This window comes from Medicago sativa, chromosome 3 (assembly GCF_051527215.1).
Source record: "Medicago sativa cultivar Bolivia chromosome 3, Bolivia_mono, whole genome shotgun sequence".
Classification (NCBI taxonomy): Eukaryota; Viridiplantae; Streptophyta; class Magnoliopsida; order Fabales; family Fabaceae; genus Medicago; species Medicago sativa.
In genome coordinates, this window is record NC_140751.1 from 35,442,487 (window position 1) to 35,456,946 (window position 14,460).

The 14,460-nt window shown below is 38.7% G+C and overlaps 1 pseudogene; it reads left to right on the forward strand.

The window, feature by feature from the left end:
- The window catches only part of LOC146937347 (uncharacterized), an 86,491-nt pseudogene that overhangs the window by 450 nt on the left and 71,581 nt on the right, over positions 1-14,460 (forward strand).

A 14,460-nucleotide genomic window follows, 5' to 3' on the forward strand; every position in this document is an offset into this window, starting at 1 on the left:
AAGGTTAACAGTCCTCAAAGGCTTAGATTTCCGGCCTATTTCGTTAGTCGGATTCTTATATAAGGTGCTTGCCAAAGTTCTTGCAAATAGACTTCGAGAAGTGGTGGGTAGTGTGGTTTCCGAATCGCAATCAACCTTTGTCAAAGGAAAGCAAATTTTGGATGGTATTTTGATAGCCAATGAAGTGGTCGATGAAGCTAGATGTTTGAATAGAGAGTTACTTCTGTTTAAAGTTGATTTTGAGAAGGCATACGACTCTTGACTTACGTTACCTGGATGCAGTAATGAAGAATATGAATTTCCCAAGACTTTGGCGCAAGTGGATATCTGAATGTGTTGGGTCAGCAACGACGTCAGTATTGGTAAACGGCAGTCCGACAGATGAGTTTCTTATCGAGCGGGGTCTTCGTCAAGGAGATCCTTTGTCTCTTTTTTTATTTTTGTTAGCCGCGGAAGGGTTTAATGTGATTATGAATGCGGTGGTGGCGGCTCAGCGCTTTCATGGGTACGGGGTTGGTCATGGCAATGAGGTTCGGCTCACACACCTTCAGTTCGCAGATGATACCATTATTATAGGGGGAAAAAGTTGGTTGAACGTGCGTACCATGAGGGCTGTTTTGTTGTTGTTTGAGGAGGTGTCGGGTTTGAAAGTCAACTTCAAAATAAGTATGTTGACAGGTGTTAACATTTCTGATTCTTGGTTGTCGGAGGCGGCGGTGGTTATGAATTTCCATAGGGGAACTGTTCCTTTTACTTACTTGGGTTTGCTTATCGATGGTGATTCTAGGAAACTTTGTTTCTGGAAACCTGTTGTCGATCGCATTGCTAATCGTCTGTCGTCGTGGAACAATAAATTCTTGTCTTTCGGTAGACGTCTGGTTCTCTTGAAGTCTGTCCTCTCTTCTCTTCCGGTTTACTTTCTTTCCATTTTCAAAGCCCCTGCAGGTATAATCTCTTCTATTGAATCTCTTTTTAAAAGATTTTTTTGGGGGGGTGGTGAGGAAAATAGGAAAATTGCTTGGATAAATTGGGAGTCTATTTGTACTCCAAAGGAGGTTGGAGGGTTGGGGGTTAGGCGGATAGGTGCTTTTAATTTAGCCTTGCTAGGGAAGTGGTGTTGGAGGCTGTTGATTGATAAGGAGGGGTTGTGGTATCGGGTTTTGAAAGCTCGGTACGGTGAGGTAGGGGGGCGGTTGGTAGAGGGGGGCAGTCATAGCTCGTCTTGGTGGCGGATGTTGGGTAGAATCCGTGAGGGGGTCGGAGAGGGTGGTGGTAGATGGTTTGATAATAACATTCAGCGTGTTTTAGGTGACCGTCGTGACACTTTATTTTGGCATGATACCTGGGTGGGGGATATTCCGTTGAGTCACAAATTTCCCCGTCTCTTTGATTTGGCGGTGGATAAGGAGTGTTCGGTGGAGGAGATGAGTAGGTTAGGGTGGGAGGAGGGGGGTGGAGCGTGGGTGTGGAGGCGACGTTTGTTGGCCTGGGAGGAGGAAAGTGTGAGGGAGTGTTCAGCTTTACTTCATAACATTGTTTTGCAGGGTAAGGCTTCTGATAATTGGCGGTGGTATCTGGAGCCAACTCATGACTACTCAGTTAGGAGTGCATACCGTTTTCTTACCGATCCAGGTGATTTGGTGGTGAGAAATCATGATGATAATGTTTGGCATCAGTATATCCCGGTAAAGGTTTCTCTGTTTGTTTGGAGGCTCCTTCGTAATAGGCTGCCAACTAGAGACAATTTGGTGCGTAAGAGTGTTCTTACATCAGCTAACGCGGCGTGTGTATCAGGGTGCGGACAGCAAGAAACGGCTAAGCATTTGTTTCTTGATTGTGTGTTTTTTGGTTCTTTATGGTATCATGTTTGGCATTGGTTGGGTATCTATTCTGTTTGTCCTGGAGATATTAGACATCATATGCATCAATTTATCAACATGGCAGGGTTACCAAGAGTTACTCTTTTGTTTCTGAAAACTATTTGGTTTGCTTCTGTTTGGGTTGTGTGGAAGGAGAGGAACAACCAGGTCTTTCAACAGGTGGCCTCTACTCCTTCTGTTCTACTCGAAAAGGTGAAATTAAATTCTTTTTTGTGGATTAAAGCTAGACAGGTGACTTTCACCTATAGTTATCATGATTGGTGTATGAATCCACTCCCTTGCATGGGAGTTTCTATTGTTAATTTTTGATTGTAGTGTTCTTGCCTGTGTTTGGCGGTGCTTCTGTTTGAGGGCACCTAGACTGTTGTAAATATTGTTGGTTGGTTCACTCTTTGCACGCCTTGTGCAGGGTGAATCATTGAAGTTTATATACCATTTTAGCTTTTCCAAAAAAAATATAAAGAGAGAGAGAGAGAGAGAGAGAGAGAGAGAGAGAGAGAGAGAGAGAGATTCTATTGATAGCATTTTTTTTTATAAAACGTTTCAAGAAGAGCATTTTTTAAAAAGATTTGCTTTTTTTATAAACAATTTTTATAGAAGATTGTTGATAATGATATACAGTTAAATTAAACATAGTGTTTTAGACATGGAGAATTTTTTGCTATCATTCTTAAAACGAGAGAGAGGGAGAGAGAGATTCTGTTGTTAACATTTTTTTTATAAAGATTGCTTTTTTTTTTTCAGAATTTTTTATAGAAAATTGTTGTTGACATTTTTTTTTAGGTAAAAAATTGTTGTTAACATGTAATTAAATATCGTATACTATCTCAAAAAAAAAAGTTGTGTAATATGATATAATATAAGATAAGATAATAAGTCTAAAAAAATATTAATAGTTATTTTGATCCATGAATGTATAATGAGTAGTCCTTCAATGTACCAAAATTTTAAAATAGTCTCAGATTGTGCACTTCGAAAGTCAAAATAGTCCTTGATATTTAAATGTTTCAATAATATTGTCATATATATTTTTTTTGAACAATAAAAAATGGTATATATTAACAACGATAGGAAGTCTCCAAAGTACAAGGTGTACCAAAGAGACCTCTAGTAATTACAAGCTGTTCTTGTTACAAAAAGCGATTAGCCAATGCCCAAACACAACAAGGGACTTGACCACCACGAATTATAGCCATAAACAAAGTTAGCGTTACTAGCTTTAAGTTGGATAAAACATGAATATTTCTAATATCAGATGCAATAAAAATATATAACCAAAATGTTAAGCATCAGATAGTAATAATGTATCAGAGACAAAATAGAAGAAGCATAAAATATCAAGAGCAATATAAACAACAAGAAAAAAAGGTGTGCAACTTAGATTCTAAGAAGGCTGATTCTTCAACATCTCCATGATTTCAGCTATCTCAGCATTGATTTCATCTTGCTTCTTTGCCATTTCAGCTTGCTTGGCCAAAGATTCTTCATTTTGTTGCTTCAGTTTCAACTCAAGTTCTTCTAACTTCCTTATCTGAGGTTCTCGAATGATTCTCTGTTGCTTTTGTTCTTTGTTCTTCCTTACGCTCTGCCAGCTGTATTTTTAAATTTTCAGAGATCATCTTCTGTTCAAACATATCCTCTTGAAGTTTTTTCACAAGCTTCATTTCTTCAGGATCTTCCAGATTCAAACTCTTCATTACAGTCATTTTTGGCTTGATAAACATACTAGTAATCCAGGAGGTGTCAAGACCAGTCTTGATAGCAGCAGGTATCTCTTTGGTAGGATCAATGAAATGAGGAGAGTGTGATAACTGTTTGATGGATCTCTTAATTTCCACAGCTTCCATGCTCTTAGCAACATCATCAAACCAGTTCCTCAGAGCCTGATCTTGAGCTTGAACAAATAGGCTCTGAAGATCATCAAGAACTATGTTTACCACTTCCCTGAGATTCTTCCACTTATCTTCATAGTTCTCCAAATGGATGGCATGATTCCTTGAGTTCTCTACTTCCATCATATCTTTGAAGATATTATTGCAAACCTCTCTTAGAACAATGTTAGAGATTAAGAGTGGAGGGGTCATAAGGTTAACTGTTGGGAAGATGAGGCTACAGGTATGGCTTGGTTATCTGTGATAATAATTTCCTCAATATCTTCATCATCAGAATCAGATACTTCCATTGCTTGTATATTGTCATCAGTGGCTAAGGTTAAAATAGGTTCAGGTCTAGGTTTCAAAGAATTACCAAACATGACTCTACAATCATCAATGTTGTTATGATGAATTACGGTTTCAGGTTTAACGAAATGTAGAGGTTTAACAATAAAGGCTTTGTCTTATGATACTAAAGATGTATTAAAAACTGATTGTTGAGAAGGTGGCTCAGATTGGGTTGTCGTTGTTTTTTGGTTTTCTGATACAACTTGTTCAAAAGCTGTTGTATCAGACGCTGTTTGTGAGAGAGAGTCTGGTTGTTGTTGATTTTCTGAGAATATGACAGCAGTACATAGTTTAGAGGCTATTTCTTGTGTGGGTGATGGTTGTTGTCAAGATTCTAAAACAATAATGTTAGGGACTATTTCAGGGGCTATTGCTGGATTGGTTCAGGTTGATATATGGGGAGTTCACCATGTAAATGTTAAGAGAGATTATCTAGCATCGGTGATGAACTTTGGTTAGGTTGAGAAGGGTTGGTTGAGGATGATGTTCCAGAAGTAGACTTAGTAGCTTGTGCTTGCTTCATTCTCATTGCACTTTCATAGCAGTGCCTCTCAAAATCATGTTTCACTCTCTGGCTATCTAGCTCATCAAGCTTAGCTTGTGCTTCTAAGTAATCATGAGGAATTAAAATGTCACCATCATACTGTTCACCTGGTTGAAGAGTATGCAGTGGTATAACAGTTGGTGGATCAAACCACTTTGTCCTATTTGATACATCACCTTGGTCAGGTCTAGGTCTCAGTTTAGGTGAGGGTTTCTTAACTTTCTGTAAGTTTGAGTAAACTAAACTAAGAGGTTGGTCATCTAAATGAGGGGATGAGTGTGGGGGTGAGTCTAAGTTTATAAGTTATGAGAGATTAGAGGATGCAATATTACCTGATGCATCGGCATCTGAAACAACCACTTCTGATGAACCTTGCTTCATCTACACCTTCATGTGAGTCTTCAGAACCTCACTTGTTTGACCCATTGTTGACTGCTCTAGATCTTTAGATAGGTCCAACAACTGTTTAGAAGCTTCAACAACCTTCTCTTTTACCTCCTGAGCAATAGTGCTACCATCTTCACTTGCTAAGTCTTCAGAAGCTTCAGTAGATAACTTCAATTTTCTGGCAGGTTTCTTAGGCTTGTGAAGAGGTTCTTGTACTCTATTCTGAACTGATGAAGTTCTATCAGAACCTCCACCTCTTGTTCTAGTAGTCAGAATCTGAGAAGGCTCTAGCTCTGCTACTTCCTTCTGAATGCCAGAAGCAGCAGGTTTGGTAGCCTTAGCCTTTTCAGGCTGGTTCTTTGGTTCCTCCGTTTCTTCATCAGACTCAGCTTTCTTCTGATTACCTTCAGAGGTGCATCAACTTTGTCTGGTATCTGCTCCCAAGCAATCACATTCCCTGTTTCCAAGAAGTGTTGGGATATGTATTGAGCCAACACCTCTGAAGGGTCTTCATGAGATATAGAAGGGAAGTCTGTCATCGAATCTGACATGATTTGAGTTGTGGTCAAGTCAGAATCTGATGTTCTAACATCTTCTTTCGCAATGATTCCCAAATATACCATAAGAGAACCATTAATCACCCTGCCAGTGCAGGTTCCTAACTCCTTGTTAGAAGCTAGACCATTGTTTTTTAGCTTATGGAGAAGTCGTCACTGATGAAATATCTCAGATAGAAGTCTTCCATAAGGCATCTGCTTTCTTTGCTTGTTGATACTTTCCTTGATTGGCCAGCAAAGATAATGAAACATGTATCTGGGAAGGTCAATCCTGAAGTTCTTGATCAGAAAATGCAGGAGTACATTGTGATCCCTTGACCTGTAGTCAGTACCACCATCCCTTGGTAAGAAGCATTCTAGTACTTGCTTATGTAAGACTTCGTGTTCTTCCTTTAAGTCACATGTCTTGTCAGTAGGTCTTCCTTCATGAAGAGTCTTGAAAATCTTCTCCATCCACTGACTATTCTTCTTCACATTGCCCTCAAACATACCATAGTTTGAGCATCTAACAGCTCTTGCAAGTATTTCTTTAGTAATAGTAACTCTGATTCCCATTACTACAGACCTAACCTCTACTTGTTTGAATTCCGGCAATCCCATTTCTCGTCTTGTCTTTCCCTTCAACCTTAGATTCTCCATAATCTTCTGCATTTCCTCTAACTTTGCAGCTTCTTCATCGTAAACTTCAAACCTGACCCAAAAGTCTTTCATAAACTCTGAGTAAGTTAGACCATGTAGCATCTGAAAATACAACATCAGCTCCTGCATTCCATTAAACAGTAGAATTTCACATCCACTCCTCTTGATAGACTCGAAATCCACTAAGCTTTCAATCAGGAGCTTTAAATCTTTCTTGTCCATCACCATGGTTCTATGTTTTATGATTCAAGGTGAGAAAAATATAAGAAGGGGGGTTGAATTGTGTTAGCTTTTTCTTCAATTTCTCCTACTGAAATCACTGGTCAGAAGCAGATAGAGTTCAGCTTCTGAAGTGATGTTCAGATTCTAAATGTAGCGGATAAAAACAGAGAGAGAGAAGAAAGACACAAAGCAATTATACAGGTTCCTTCCACAAACCGGAAGTAGTCATGTCCCCCTTGCACTTCCAAGGAGAGTTCACTAAAATGTATTATCTGATTACAACTGCTCACTGCTAAAACTAGCAAGAGACTTCAAACTACTCAAGCACAACTGCAAGAGATTTCCTATGCTCCTGAACACAATCAAGAGACTTCCTATGCTCAAGCACAACTGCAAGAGACTTCTATTCAAACAAAATTACAAAGAAAAATGTTTGAGGTTGAACACTTGATATACAATCAGTGGTGTTCACAATACAAATCAGATACAGACTCTTAAGACTCTAGAATTTCTAAGATATGAACTTTGATAAGAAATTCTAAGTGAACTTTTGATGCAGAACAATTTTAGCAGAGTTTTGACACTTGTAAATTGTTGTATGAGTCTTGGCAATCTCTAAATCTTCACTCCTTTATATAGAGGTGTGAAAGAGACGTTGTGAATTGCCAGCACATCAAAAAAAGTCGTTTGAAGCATTGATCAATCACCAATGATCTTTTGCCTGATATGGTTATTGTCCTATGAAGGATCAATTTCAAATTCTTTCCAAATGTGAAGGAACAACATTGCACGCATAGCTGTTATTCTTGTCCTGTAGCAGAGACAAAAACAGAGTAGTGGAAGTAGTGGTTGTACACTTCGTATAATTGTACTTTGTCAATGCTCTTCAAAGAACAAGCATCCAATGTCTTCAAATTCATTTGAATTAGCCGTTGCTTCACTCTTCTGGTCTTCTGCAATGTTGGGCGTGATTAAATCCTTTGCACAACCTTTGAAGCTTTAAGTCTCTCATCTTCTGATGAACTTCAGCTTCTGGCGATATTGCTTCTGATGAGGTGCTTCTGATGAACTTGCTTCTGATGACGTCATCACTTTAGGAGCACTTTTCTTCAGATGCTTCAAGCTTCATTTTTGTTGATTCTATTACTCTCTTTTGTTCTTCCAGAACCTAACAACGATACCAAATTTTTATCTATGGTCCTGCACACTTGAACAAATATTAGCATATCCAATTGACAATTTTTAATACCTTGTTATCATCAAAACTCTAAATCGTAATGTTAAACACATTTTGTTCCAACAATGATAAGTGTATCTCCACAGTCTACTTCCATAGCATTACCATCATTTGAACTTGATTCATCCATTTGATGAAGGTTTAGGGTTTCTAGGTTAATTTTGAAAGTGGAGAAATTTTTAGAGAAGTAGTTATAAAATTAGAAAGTGTGGGTAGTGAGAAGTGAAAAGCGTGTTTGTGTTGAAGTGTTTTTGGTAAAACCTTTGCAATTCAAACAAAAGAGACAAAAACAAAACACATTAATGACAAAGGGGGCACAAGATACTACATTCAAAGCATTTTCATCATTGCCCAGCAGTTAATACCCAATATAACTAAACCATGTCAGAGAAACTATCAGAGTAACTATTTTATTAGTTAGCCAGGTGTACAAAAAGTAACTTCCACCTTTTCCACTTGTAAAGTTATCAGAGGAAAAGAGTCCAGAGTCTAGAGTTCAGAGTCGGATGACTTCAGAAACTGAAGTTCTTTAGAGTCTCAGTCAAGAGAGTCTGATAGAACTTTGCTTATGAACTTCTTCAGAGTCTGAATTCCCATTCAGAGGCATGCATTAATTAGAGACATGATGCATGTTCAAATTTTTCTTTATAAAATCAAACCTTTCAACAGTTAAAGGCTTTGTGAATATATCACCCATTGATGTTCAGTATCAATGAATTGTATATCCAAAGTACCTTTTTGAACATAATCTCTTATAAAGTGGTGTTTAATCTCAATATGCTTGAATCTAGAATGTAGAAATGGATTCTTTGACAAACAAATAACAACAATATTATCACAATAAATAGGAATATTGTTTTCATTAATCTGATAGTCCTCTAACTGATGTTTCATTTAAAGTAGTGGTGTGCAAAAACTTGCAGTTGAGATATATTTTGCTTCTGTTGTTTGTAACACCCACTTTTTCATAATTATTATTTGGGTGAATTATTGCATTTTATTAGAATATTATTATTATTGTTATTATATTTATATTGGTGGAATATATGTTAATAGTTGATAATATAAGTATTATTCTTAAGTGGGGGAGAAATATTATTATTAGTAGAAATAATTAATAGGGGAAAGAGTAGGATTGTGGTGAGAAGAGCAATTAGGGAAAGAATAAAATCTGTAAGTGAGAAGGAAAAATTAGAACGCGTACAACTGAGAAAAGAGGAGAGAAAGAAGAGAAGTCAGAGATAACCCTAAGAACGAAGAACGCGGCTGTTGGATTTCAGAAAGATAATCTAAGGTAAGGGTGGGACTAACTCTCATTGTTAACAAGTTTTGATTCATAGAAAGTGGTCAATTGTTGTAGGTTTAAGGGATTGGGATTAGGTCAAAAATCATTAAAAGTGGAAGAATTAAGTGAACTTTGATGTAGTTTGATGTAGAAAGATGTTAATTAGTCATAGAAAACGTTTAGATGTTGATTTATAATGAATTTGGGGCCTGGGTAGTGAGAATTGGATGACTGAGATGTGTTGCAGAGCTGCGACAGAACCCTGTTCTGTCATCGCTCGCAACTGCGAGCGTTCCCACTCGCAACTGTGAGCAACCCCGTTGAGCTCGCCATTGCGAGTAGCTTTCCTCGCAACTGCGAGTAACCCCTTAGCTCGCAACTATGAGTAATGTTGTGTGCAACTGCGAGTTCCCCTGATGAACTCGCCATTGCGAGTAGTTTAGCTCGCCACTGCGAGTTAGTGCAGTACAGACCTGCTGTTTCGCAAATTGTTGCAGTGTTGACTTGTTTCCTTGATGGAATAGGTTCTGATGTATAAATGAAAAATGTTGTTGACTTAATCGTTGTTCCAGTAGATGCTGTTTGATGTGATGAAATCCTTGTGAGTAATTATTAATGAATTTAACATGAAAAATGAAGTTGTTGCATTTAGAGTCGAGTTGATGCATAGTCGGCAATGGGGGCTTAATGCCCGACAGGTTCTTTGTGCCTTAGCGATGGGGGCTTAATGCCCGACAGGTCCAAATATGACCTTAGCGATGGGGGCTTAACGCCCTGGTGCTACCACATGTATGTTGAAGTTGTCTAAGTTGTTGTTGGAGTTGTTGTTGTATTGTAGAGTCATCATAACTTATAATAAATGATGAATGATGTGATGATGTTGCTGTCCTGCCGTTGTTGTTGCTGTCCTAACGTTAATAAATGATATAAATGATGAGTTATAAGAATGAATATGTTGCTTTTGGTAACTATGAAGTTATTGACTACTTAGCTTTGTTAAATGATGTTAAAATGATGATATTAATGTTAGATATATGCTGTTGGTTATCTTTTTATGAATTATTATTTGTTAATTAATGAATGTGAAATCTCACCCCTTCTGCTTGAAAATGTTGCCCTTCGTATGGGTAACTTGCAGGTGACCAGGACTAGCTGTGTTCGTGAGTAGACTCCTCACATCGTGTCTAGGATGCTCTGATACGTAACGGGATGGGGATTGTCTGATGCTTGTTTTTCCTTGTTACGTATTTTATTTTAATAATGTTGAAGTATTTTATGAAGACTAATTGAGATGTTAAGTTGTGGCCTTTTAATGCCAAGGATTTTATGAGATGATGTAAACTAAATTCCGCTGCATTTGATTATTGAATTTTATAAGACAGGTTGCTTAAATAAATAGTATTCCCATTACTATAATTGTTGGAAATGATGTATGTGATGCTCCATTATGATGATAAACTCTGATAATTTTTATGAAATTTTTAAGTTGGGAAAACGGGGTGTTACAATTGGTATCAGAGCAGGTCGATCCGTCCGGCCAAGTAGAGAGTCGAGTTGTGTCTTTTAGCAGTTGAAATATCATTATTATGTTACTTTAATTGTTGTGTGTTGCACAGAGTAGAGACCTGGAGGCTGCAAACCTTATCTGTTATAAGAGGACTAGAATGGCTGGAAGAAATGATGTTGCGATTGTTGCTGCTTTGGAAGCCGTAGCCCAAGCTGTGGGACAACATCCAAATGCTGGTGCTGGTATGAACGCTGATGTGAGAATGTTGGAGACCTTTCTGAGGAATCATCCTCCTACTTTCAAAGGAAGGTACGACCCTGATGGAGCACAAACGTGGCTCAAAGAGGTTGAAAGAATTTTCAGAGTTATGCAATGTACTGATGATCAGAAGGTGTGTTTTGGTACGCACATGCTGGTCGAGGAAGCTGATGACTGGTGGGTGAGCGTTCAACCTACCCTAGAGCAGAATGATGCGGTTATTACTTGGGCTATGTTTAGGGAAGAGTTCCTAAACAGAAATTTTCCTGAAGATGTTCGCGGAAGGAAAGAGATCGAGTTCCTTGAACTGAAGCAAGGAAACATGTCGGTGACAGAGTATGCAGCGAAGTTTGTGGAGCTGGCTCAGTTCTATCCACACTATACCAGAGACAATGCTGAGTTTTCTAAGTGTATCAAGTTTGAGAATGGTTTGCGTGCTGATATTAAGCGAGCCATTGGTTACCAACAGATCCGTGACTTTTCTGCTTTGGTGAGCAGATGTAGAATCTATGAAGATGATTCAAAGGCTCATTATAAGATTATGACTGAGAGGAGGGGTAAGCAGCAACAGAATCGTGGGAAGCCTTATAGTGCTCCAGCTGATAAGGGCAAGAAAAGGGTGAATGATGAGGGAAGACCTAAGAAGAATGAGACTCCTGCTGGGATTGTTTGTTTCAAATGTGGAGAAAAAGGTCACAAGAGTAATGCTTGTAGAGCTAATGAGATAAAAGGGTGCTTCCATTGTGGCGTCAAGGGGCATACGGTTTCAGAATGCAAGCACGACGACATTATTTGTTTCAATTGTGGTGGAAAGGGGCACATTTCTGCTCAGTGTACTGAACCAAAGAAGGCCCCGGCCAAGGGTAAAGTGTTTGCTTTAGCTGGTACTCAGACAGCTAGTGAGGACCGTTTGATTAGAGGTACTTGTTTCATTAATAATATTCCTTTAATTGATATCATACATACTGGTGCCACGCATTGTTTTATTGCTAATGATTGTGCTTCGAGGTTGAGTCTTGATGTGTCACCAATGAATGGAGAGATGGTTGTCGAAACCCCATCTAATAGTTCGATAACTACCTCTCGAGTATGTTTGAGTTGTCCTTTGTCTATGTTTGGTAGAGATTTTGCTATGGATCTAATTTGTTTGCCATTGAAAGGAATGGATGTAATTCTTGGTATGAATTGGTTAGAGTATAATTACGCTCACATAAATTGTTTCAACAAGACGGTGCGGTTTTCTTCTCCAGAAGAGGAAGCGGAGACCGAATTTATAACTACTATGCAGTTGAAGCAGCTGATGCTTGATGGAAGTCAATTGTTTTCTTTGATGGCATCCTTGTCCATTGAGAACCAGGCGAAGATTGATAAGTTGCAAGTTGTGTGTGAATTTCCAGAAGTATTTCCTGATGAAATTCCTGATGTGCCGCCAGAGAGAGAAGTTGAATTTACTATTGATCTTGTTCCAGGAACGAAGCCTGTGTCTATGACGCCTTATCGTATGTCAGCTTCAGAGTTAGCAGAATTAAAGAAACAGTTAGAAGAATTGTTAGACAAGAAGTTTATAAGGCCAAGTGTATCACCTTGGGGAGCACCAGTGTTGCTAGTAAAGAAGAAGGACGGAAGTATGAGATTGTGCATTGACTATCGTCAGTTGAACAAAGTAACGATAAAGAATAGATACCCCCTTCCCAGAATTGATGATTTGATGGATCAGCTAGTGGGTGCACGTGTATTTAGCAAAATTGACTTGAGGTCAGGTTATCATCAGATTAAAGTGAAGGATGAAGATATTTAGAAGACGACCTTTAGGACGCGTTACGGACATTATGAATATTGTGTAATGCCGTTCGGAGTATCTAACGCACCAGGTGTCTTTATGGAATACATGAATCGCATTTTTCGTGACTATTTGGATCATTTCGTGGTTGTATTCATAGATGATATTTTGATATATTCGAAGTCTGAAGAAGAGCATGCTGAACATTTGAAGATCGTCCTGCAAGTATTGAAAGAAAAGAAGTTATATGCCAAGTTATCTAAATGTGTGAATTCTGGTTGAAAGAAGTAAGTTTTCTTGGTCATATTATCTATAGTAGTGGTGTTGCAGTAGATCCATCCAAAGTTGATGCAGTATCAAGATGGGAGACTCCAAAGTCAGTTACCAAAGTTAGAAGCTTTTTGGGGCTAACAGGTTATTACCGAAGATTTATAGACGGATTTTCTAAGTTAGCACTTTCGTTAACACAGTTGACGTGTAAAGGCAAAACCTTTGTGTGGGATGTTCAGTGTGAGAACAGTTTTAATGAGTTGAAGAAACGTTTAACGACGGCTCCAGTTTTAATTTTGCCAAAACCTGATGAACCTTTTGTGGTGTATTGTGATGCGTCCAAGTTGGGCTTAGGTGGTGTGCTTATGCAAGATGGCAAGGTAGTGGCTTATGCTTCGAGACAGTTGAGGATACATGAGAAGAACTATCCTACACATGATTTAGAGTTGGCTGTTGTGGTTTTTGTGTTGAAAATTTGGAGACACTATTTGTACGGTTCCAGATTTGAGGTGTTTAGCGATCATAAAAGTCTGAAATATTTATTTGATCAAAAGGAGTTGAACATGAGGCAGAGGAGATGGCTCGAGTTACTAAAAGACTATGATTTTGGGTTGAATTATCATCCTGGAAAAGCTAATGTTGTTGCAGATGCATTGAGTAGGAAGACTTTACACTTGTCGGCGATGATGGTTAAAGAGATGGAATTGCTTGAACAGTTCAGAGACATGAGTTTGGTTTGTGAAGTGTCGCCAAAGAGTGTGAAATTGGGGATGTTGAAAATCAACAATGAATTTCTGGATAGTATCAGAGAGGCGCAAAAAGTAGATGTGAAGTTGGTATATTTAATGGTTGCAAGCGATCCTGCTGTAGACAGTGACTTTAAGGTTGATGAGCAAGGAGTGTTGAGGTTTCGAGGAAGAATTTGTATTCCTGATAACGATGAGATGAAGAAGATGATTCTTGAAGAAGGCCATAGAAGCAGTTTGAGTATTCATCCAGGAGCTGCTAAAATGTATCAGGATTTGAAGAAAATGTTTTGGTGGTCTGGTTTGAAGCGCGACGTGGCACAATTTGTGTATGCATGTTTGACTTGTCAGAAGTCGAAAGTTGAGCATCAGAAACCTGCTGGGTTATTGACACCGCTAGAGATTCCGGAATGGAAATGGGATAGTATATCCATGGATTTTGTGATGAGTTTGGCGAATACCAACAAAGGGAATGATGCAATTTGGGTGATCGTGGATAGATTGACGAAGTCGGCTCATTTCATTCCAATTAATATTACTTTTCCTGTGTCCCAGTTAGCAGAGATTTATATTAGAGATGTTGTGAAGCTACATGGTGTCCCATCGAGCATTGTGTCGGATAGAGATCTGAGGTTTACGTCGAGGTTCTGGAAGAGTTTACATGAGGCTTTGGGTACTAATTTGAAGTTGAGTTCAGCGTACCACCCGCAGACAGATGGACAGTCGGAAAGGACAATTCAGTCGCTGGAAGATTTATTGAGGGTTTGTGTGCTTGAGCAAGGTGGAACTTGGGATAGTTATCTACCTCTGATAGAGTTCACTTACAACAACAGTCACCATGCTAATATGGAATGGCACCCTTCGAGGCTTTGTATGGTCGGAGGTGTAGGACTCCGTTGTGCTGGTTTGAAACAGGTGAGAATGTG